Source organism: Varanus komodoensis, unplaced genomic scaffold (genome assembly GCF_004798865.1).
Source record: "Varanus komodoensis strain SLA01 unplaced genomic scaffold, ASM479886v1 scaffold14_1, whole genome shotgun sequence".
NCBI lineage: Eukaryota > Metazoa > Chordata > Lepidosauria > Squamata > Varanidae > Varanus > Varanus komodoensis.
In genome coordinates, this window is record NW_025335438.1 from 11,822,557 (window position 1) to 11,831,538 (window position 8,982).

Below are 8,982 nucleotides of genomic sequence, written 5' to 3' on the forward strand. Positions count from 1 at the left end.
ACCTGAAACAGTAGCATTCCTTTGAAAAGCCTGGATCTGGATCCCTGTGGATTGAACCATATTAGTGCTGAATAAAGCATCTCACTTTTGTTTTCTGACAGGCTTGTCATCTTTAACAGCTATATGACTGGCTAGCATGTGAAAGTTATTTCTATTCTGGAAATAACTGTATGTATTGAAACTGGACAGTAGAGATGGATAGGAATTTAGTTTTGGTTCATTTTTGATGTGAATTTTAATCAATTCTTAATTTCTTCAGAAAGAATTTCTGTTTAACAACAATCAAATGGGAAGAAAGAAAAACTGACAGATTTGTCTGTCTCTAATGAAATATCTAATGGCGTCTCCAAAATGGTCTTTAAAAACTATTGTCTTGAACTATAAATGATTTTACATGTACTTCTATGCTGCTTTCCTGTATGTAACAGAAAGCCTGACATTAGTAGTGTAGATATATAATTTTAGATTATGGATGAGGACTTGTGAGGCAAGCAGGGGCTCAACCTTCAAAATGAAGTCAACCTTGTGGAGTATGAGTTTTTTTCAGAACAACAAAACCTCCATTTTAGTTCAGTAAGAAAGACAAGGCAGAACAGTGTGTATGTCCACTGCCCCGATTCTGGTCACATACCCTATATTCCTATCAGAAACCCTTATCCCCAAAGAAAGAACATTTGTCTTGGGATACAGGACAAGGTAGCCAGAAGCCAAAAATTTATGGAAAACAGAATTTGAATGGTCAGACTTTTAAAACTGGACCACTAGGCTCAGGGCAGTGTGGGGAAAGACAACAAGATACCAAACCAGCTATCTTTTTCTAAATGAAAGGCACCATATGATTGCATTTCCTGAAAGCAGGAATCACTAATTATAAACAACTCCAGCTAGAAATATATAGTATTGATAAGAGGAGTCTCTCATAATGTGAGGGCTGGCTGGTTCATTAGTAAGTTCATGATTTTTGTAAAACCTGAAGCCTGAGAATGCACTTCATGTGAGTTGTCTTGATTGGGCAGCAAATGAGCTAATAGTTCTGGGAAATGCTATTAGATGAATTTTTTTACATGGGGGCGGGGAGTCCTATTTGTAACCCCTTTAGGGAGAGGAAAATTAAAGTTAATTGCCAAAGGATGGTGTGCTCTTAATTTTGTTATTACCTTTAATTTTGAATTATAAGCAGCTGCTTGCTGAAGAGGCAAATTCTACTAAGTGTATCTCTGAGTGATTTCAGATGTTGCATACTTTAGTATATTAACAGAACATCAGAGTTAACTCCTAGCAACAAAACAGAAAACAAAGTAACAGCTGCAAAAACAAACACAACTTTGAAGCCCCTCCCACTAAATCACGTGTTATCCACATTACACATGAACCAATTGACAAGCACATCAGCAGAATTGCCACCTCAGTCCAATTTGGACATTATAATTTTCATTCAGTTAGGATCATGTGGAGAACGCATGGGCCCACCATAACATAAATGCTGTGGAATCTCCACCCCCACACTATTTATTCATTGGAGGGTTGGTTTGTTTAGTGGAGGCCAGTTAAGTATTATAAGCTCTCCCACTAACTGAGAACTCAGCATAAACAGGCTTCCCAGTTGTGAGAGTCCAAGAAAGTTGAATGATTTTCACTAAAGCCTGGTCCAAATCATGTAGGACACATCTGGACAGAGCTGAGTAGACTTGAGAGTGATTCAAAGGATACATAGCCCAATTCTTTCTCCATATTACTCTGATCATCCAAACAGGACTGATGACATCGCCTCTCCAGTTCACTTTCTCCCAGAGACAAAACATATTGTCTGGACAAGAAGGAACATAATTCTGTCAAACACCTTCCTTAGCGTAGAAGCTTGGAGACATAAGCTACACCGTAGCCACAAATTATTGGGCTCTCTATAGTCCACCCATACTCTGCAAACATCTTGTTGCCACTTGTCTGAACTCCATTCACCACCAGTGGTGGAGTGGAAAAATGTGTCCTTTACACAAGGTGTTCACCTGGAGTTTGTATTTCTTTGTCTTTCTATTTATTGTAGGAACCAGACAAAAGATGGCACTGTGCTATACTGCACTACAGCAGATTGTCACCTTCTCAGGAGGCTTTTGTCTTGATTTAAAAATTAACACCAGACTTTCCTTGCCATAATAAAATATCCACAAAAAGAATGGAAAACATGAGAGAGGGTCTGGAAGACAACTGTGTTGTGAAAAGGTACCATAGACTTCTGTGAGTGAAGGACCATGAGCATACAATAGATGCCTCTTGCAGAAAGCTCTGTCAGATGTTGATTAGCAAGGTTGATGACATCAAGTCCCACCCCAACCATCTGGCATGATGAGTTTCCTTAGAGCTACCCATACCTAAGATTCTCTCGATGGCGTGTTCAGAGGAGAAAAGGAATTTCTGCGGTTGCTTCTTGACTCTGTTTAATCATCCCCAGAAAACTTTGGCCACAGCCAACACTACATATTTTTCCTATTTATCTAGGCATCTTCACCCTGATTGTATGACCTTTATATTTTTAAAAAACATAATTATCATGTTGCGCATTTTATGATTATTGCTTTTGTTTTATATGTATACATTTGCATGAATAATTTTAGTCGAAGGTTTGTTCACTGCCTTGGAAGCTTCTGGGTGAAGAGTAGCTAATAGTGAAAATAAAGATTTACTTAACAAATGGAGACAGCATAAACATTGTTTCCAATTACTGTTGTTCTGCTTCATGCCTCCTGGTTCTGATCCAGCAAGGAACAATGCAGCCTGAGTATTTGGGAATCAGCAACAACTATATGTGAACTGGAATGTTCATCGGTAACCACAAAAAATGACTGTATACCTTCTCTCCAGTGCATGTTGAGGGTTTGTTTCTCATCTTTCCACTATACTCAGCACTAGCCAGACCTCACCTGGATTACTGTTTTAAAAAGATGCAGACAAGCTAGAAAGGGTTCAGAAGAGAGCACTGGAAACAAAGCCCAATGAGGAGAGACTGAAAGAAATGGGCATGTTTAGCTTCAAGAAGGAAAGACTGAGAGGAGATATGATAACACTCTACAAGAACCCAAAAGACTGTCACAAAGAAGAGAAAGGACAAGATCTCTTCTCATTCATTACAGAGTGCAGGACACAGAATAACGGACTTAAGTTAAAAGAAGCCACATTTAGACTAGATGAGACTAGATGCCAGAAAGAATTTCTTGACTATCAGAGCAGTACAGCAATGGAACCCATTGCCTGGGGAATTTGTGGATTCTCCCTCACCCAAGACATTCAAAAACCATCTGGAAAGTCATCTGAATGGGATGATTTAACTTGGAGTCCTGCACTGAGCAGAGGATTGGACCTGGTGGCTCTCTGGCTCCTTCCAACTATACTATTATATGTAAGTACTTTTACTTTTATTGTGTGACCACTATTTTTTAAAATTATTATTTTATGAATCACCATAAAGAACCTTTGTCACTGCATTTTTTAAAGCAAAGTAGATTCTTGTAAATCTCTATGCAATTTTTAAGTACCACGCTATGTGAAAAATTATGTTTTGTCTTGAATTTGTTTTGGGGAAACAGTACCTTTAATAATATAGAAAAGCATACACAGCGTAGCTTTTGACTACTAAAGCCTGAAGAATCCCAAATTCCACTCTGAACTTTGGAATTACTTTTTGTCTTGCCTTTATGCATGTCTGAAGTGCAGTGTAGAACTGGCCTTTGTAGTTTTTACCAAAAGATCTTCACTCTGGTAAGACTGGAAAGATAGAAACACACCAGTGTCAGTAGCCAATACAAGAGATTCAGCAGAACACAAGTATATTTGTGCTAATATATTGTTTTTAAAAAAGAAAAAAGTATTCTTGTCAATGAAATCCAAGTTGCATACCTCCTGTTCCAATATATTTCTATATCTGCCAGCACAATGACGTCTTTGCTCTGTGGTAAAGTAGGAAATAACCAGTGAACAAATCCGTTTAGTTCCTTCTTAGTCTGAGCCAACACTCATGCTGAAAAATGTTCTATCAAGGCCAGTGGCTTATTTCTATGAGTAGACACAGCTGTCTGCTTTCGAAAGTGCCAAATCATACACCCAGGTGGAAACTTTGCATGAAGAGGTCAAACAGAAGACTAATTTAGTTCTCCAGACAAAATATCAAAACAATGACACTCTATTCAAGCTATTCGAGATGCACCACAAGCCATACAATAATAAATAATTCATAAACCAGAGCAGTTGCCAAGTCAAAGTTAACACAATATCTGTGCTTGGGGAGACTTCTTGCAACGCAAGCCACAGTGTTGGTCAGTCCTATCAGCTTGCATCCAGTCCCTCTACATTTCTTCATGGTCTAATCTCCTTGCAGGAAGTATAAAAGGCCAAAGGATACAAGCTGTTGCAGTTGACTTCTACTAGGGTGAGGGTTATCATGCTAATTACTAGAGGAATGCTATAGAACAGGGAGGCAGACAAGCTAGAAAAGGCCTCAGGTACTTAACAACAGTGGTTTTATTATCTGAATATTGCCTGACCCATTTTGAATATTATTTTTTGAGGTGTGGTTGCCTTCTGTCCTATTTTACAGATAATAATCCTTTATTTGAAGGATGGAAAAAGCACAGCTTTCCAGTTGAACATGCCCTCTATTTCAGGCTTCCCAGCCCAGTTCCCTCCAGATGTGCTCACCTATATTTCCCAGCAGTCTGCACTCAGACTGCAGAATGAACTGGTCATAGTCTTCCATACATTGTTGGATACCTTCTATTTTTTGCTTCTTGTCAATTATAGTAATTATTCATAAAAAGTACCAAATGCATGTTCTAGTATCTTTTCAGTGCAGTTCCACTCTGAGTGATGCAGGGTGGCCAATGTATCCTCAGGAGCAAGGGGTCCTCATGTATTTAACATGGCACATCAGTCAAAACAACCCTCTCTAAGAATATTCTTTATATTTTGCAATGCTTGACTTCTGCTAAAATACATAAGGTTCTGGAAGCTTTGACAACCAAACAAGTTCTAATGAATGGATGCCTATCCCACCCATCAAGTTTTCCCTGCAGCTATCAAATTAAATGCAAATCAAACAAAAGCGAAACAAAGGAAAAGCCATTGCCATAATATAATGGAAAACCCTAATTGTCATTCTTCACAGTCTCCTTGACAAATTCAATTCTTTGTTGTTCATGCTGCCCATGCCCTTGTACAGATTTCAGGTTCTTTGTATAAGAGAGTAGCGGAGAACTATTTTCAGCCCGAGGGCCAAACTGGCCTTCAGTCAGGATGTCAGAAGCCCTGTGCCAGCATAAAGTGGGGCAACCACCCAAGTGGGTGGAGCCACTGTTGGCATGCACTTTCCTATTTTTACATGCACACACACTGCTCCCTCTAAGATAAGTGGGAACTTCACTGCTTTGAAAGTATTGTCAGCATCACATATGAGAACAAAATGCAAGCCGTTTCTGTTTCATGCCAATGTGGACTTGCTAAGAAAAATGTCTTGCCTTGTTTTGGTAGACCTTTACCAAATGTGTCCCATACTGCACCACAGTTGTTTATATAATCAAAAGTGGAATTCTGTCAGCACTGATCTATATCACTTGCAACTGTCATATCACTTTCTTAAATAACTTCTGTATATAATAAAAGTAATGCATGATTCACTGTCTCTTTCTAACAGGAATGATGCATTAATTCTATCAGGGAACCTCCTACAACATACCTTATTAGGTCTCAGAGTAGCTTAGTTTCTTTTGATCCTTTTCTATGAAAATAGGTAATATATATAACTCATTTTTGTCCTACTAAACAAAAACAATAATCAAGCAAACCAAACCCTTCTCCCATCAAGGAGAAAATCTCATTATTCACATCAAATTGGAATAGCAATTTTTGCAATATGTATCCTCTGTCCATTAACACAAGGGTGCTAATGTGTGCACTGAGCTTCTATTTTTACTGCTGCAATCCATAATGGAAATGTGCTTCTTGCTAAAACTGTTCTCATTGTTGCTAGAAGATCTAGTAGCCCTTCCTACCCACATGCTACTGCTGTGCTTCAGCACAAGGGTCCAGTTCATTTCATCACTCAACATAGAACATGGATGTTTAATGCTATCTGGGCAGTTTAGAGAAAGAGTTTTCCTCTAATAATGAGAATCTCATTTCTTTCAGCAAGAAACAGGGATTTAAAAGACTAGCCTAATCACCCCCCTGCAAAGATAATATCCTGCTTGGTTATTTTCTTCCTATAAAACAAATTGTTGTTGCACAGACCAATTTGCACTGGAGAGTTTTGACTGTGACTCAGCATTCATTAAAGGAAACATAATTAGCCACAGTCACTGAAGTTTAGCATGCAGACATCAGTGGGCTAGAGACACTAAGATTATTAGCCAATTAAGATGTCAGGAAAAAAATGCTACAAGTAATTTAGTGAGTAATTTTAAAATGTGGTGCTGAATTGGTACATTTCAAAATACTGAATGGCTTAAAATATGCAATGTATCTCTAGTCATTCAGACAACCACTGATACCACCTTGTAATGATTTACCACACAGTGAAACTGGTATTATATTAGGTCATCGGAAAGTATGTGTGTGGCAATGAAACAGGGATGATTCCAGAGAGCAGCAGGGAAATGTGGCTATTTTTTCTGCCAATCCACATATAAGCTGAAAAGTACCCACTGCTTCATGATTTGTAGTAAATTGTCAAAGTAGGTAAAATGTGTGTGTTTCCAGTAGGTAGCTTTAAATTTAAAAAGTATTTTCCAAATTCTTCCTCCATCTTCCAACTGAGTAAGTAGGAACTAGAAAAGCTAGATGTTGTTGTTAGTCGCAAAGTTGTGTCCGACCAATCGTGACCCCATGGACAACTTTCCTCCAGGCCTTCCTGTCCTCCACCATCCCCCGGAGTCCACTCAAGCTCACACCAACCGCCTCAGTGACTCCATCTAGCCACCTCATCCTCTGCCATCCCCTTCTTCTTTTGCCATCTACTGTGCCCAGCATTAGGCTCTTCTCCAGGGAGTCCTTCCTTCTCATTAGGTGGCCAAAGTATTTGAGTTTCATCTTCACTATCTGGCCTTCTAAAGAGCAATCAGAGTTGATCTCTTCTAGGACTGACCGGTTTGATTGCCTTGCGGTCCAAGAGACTCGCAGAAGTCTCCTCCAGCACCACAATTCAAAGGCCTCAGTCCTTTGGCCACTCAGCCTTCCACTCAGCCCAGCTTACACAGCCATTCATTGCAACTGGGAAAACCATAGGCTTGACTATATGCACTTTTGTTGGCAGGGTGATGTCTCTGCTTTTTAGTTTGCTGTCTAGATTTGCCATAGATTTCCTCCCTGGGAGCGTCTTTTAATTTCTTGGCTGCAGTCCCCATCTGTGGTGATCTTGGAGCCCAGGAAAATAAAATCTGTCACCTCCATTTCTTGCCCATCTATTTGCCAGAAAGTGAGAGGACCGGATGCCATGATCTTAGTGTTCTTAATGTTGAGTTTCAAGCCAACTTTTGCACTCACCTCCTTCACCCGCATCAAGAGGGTCTTTAGTTCCTCTTCACTTTCTGCCATTAGGGTGGTATCATCTGCATATCTGAGGTTGTTGATATTTCTCCCAGCAATCTGAATTCGAACTGGTGATTCATCTAGCCCCACCTTTCTCATGATGTGCTCTGCATATAAGTTAAATAGGCAGGGCGACAGTATACAGCCTTGCCGAACTCCTCAATGTTGAACCAATCAGTGGTTCCGTGCCCAGTTCTCACTGTTGCTTCTTCACCTGCATATAGGTTTCTCAAGAGACAAATAAGATGGTCTGGTACTCCCATCTCTTTAAAAACTTGCCACTTGTTTTTCTGGAACTCCCTAGCTTTCTCCATGATCCAGAGTATGTTGGAAAATTGATCTCTAGTCCCTCTCCCTCTTCAAAATCCTGCCTGTACTTCTGGTAGTTCTTGGTCCACATACTACTGGAGCCTAGCTTATAGGATTTTGAGCATAACTGTGCTAGCATGTAAAATGAGTGCAATAGTTTGAACATTCTTTGGCATTGCCCTTCTTTGGGATCGGAATGTAAACTGACCTTTTCCAATCCTATGGCCACTGTTGAGTTTTCCAAATTTGCTGGCATATAGAGTGTAGCACTTTTACTGCATCGTCTTTTAAGATTTTGAATGGCTCAGCTGGAATACTGCCACCTCCACTAGCTTTGTTGTTGCTCAGACTTCCTAAGGCCCATTTGACTTCACATTCCAGGGTGTCTGGCTCGAGGTCAGTGACTAGCCCATCATGGTTATCAGGGACATTAAGCTCTTTCTTGTATAGTTCCTCTGTGTAATCTTGCCATCTCTTCTTAATCTCTTATCCCTCTGTTAGGTCCCTGCCATTTTGGTCCTTTATCATGCCCATCTTTGCATGAAATGTTCCCTTCATATCTCCAATTTTCTTGAAGAGATCTCTGGTCCTCCCTATTCTATTGTTTTCTTCTGTTTCTTTGCACTGCTCATTTAAGAAGGCATTCTTATCTCTTCTAGCTATTTTCTGGAATTCTGTATTCAATTGGGTGTATCTTTCTCCTTCTCCCTTGCCTTTCGCTTCCCTTCTTTCCTCAGCTATTTGTAAAGCTTCCTCAGACAGCCATTTTGCTTTCTTGATTTTTTTTTTGTTTGAGATGGTTTTAGTTGCTACCTCTTGTAAAATGTTGTGAACCTCCGTCCATAGTTCTTCAGGCACTCTGTCTATCAGATCCAATTCCTTAAATCTATTTGTCTCCTCTACTGTATATTCATCAGGGATATGATTTAGGTCATACCTGAGTGGCCTAGTGCTTTTCCCTACTTTCTTCAACTTAAGCCTAACTTTTGCAACCAGAAGCTCATGATCTGAGCCACAGTCAGCTCCTGGTCTACTTTTTGCTGACTGTATAGAGCTTCTCCATCTTTGGCTGCAGAGCACATAGTCAATCTGATTTCTGTG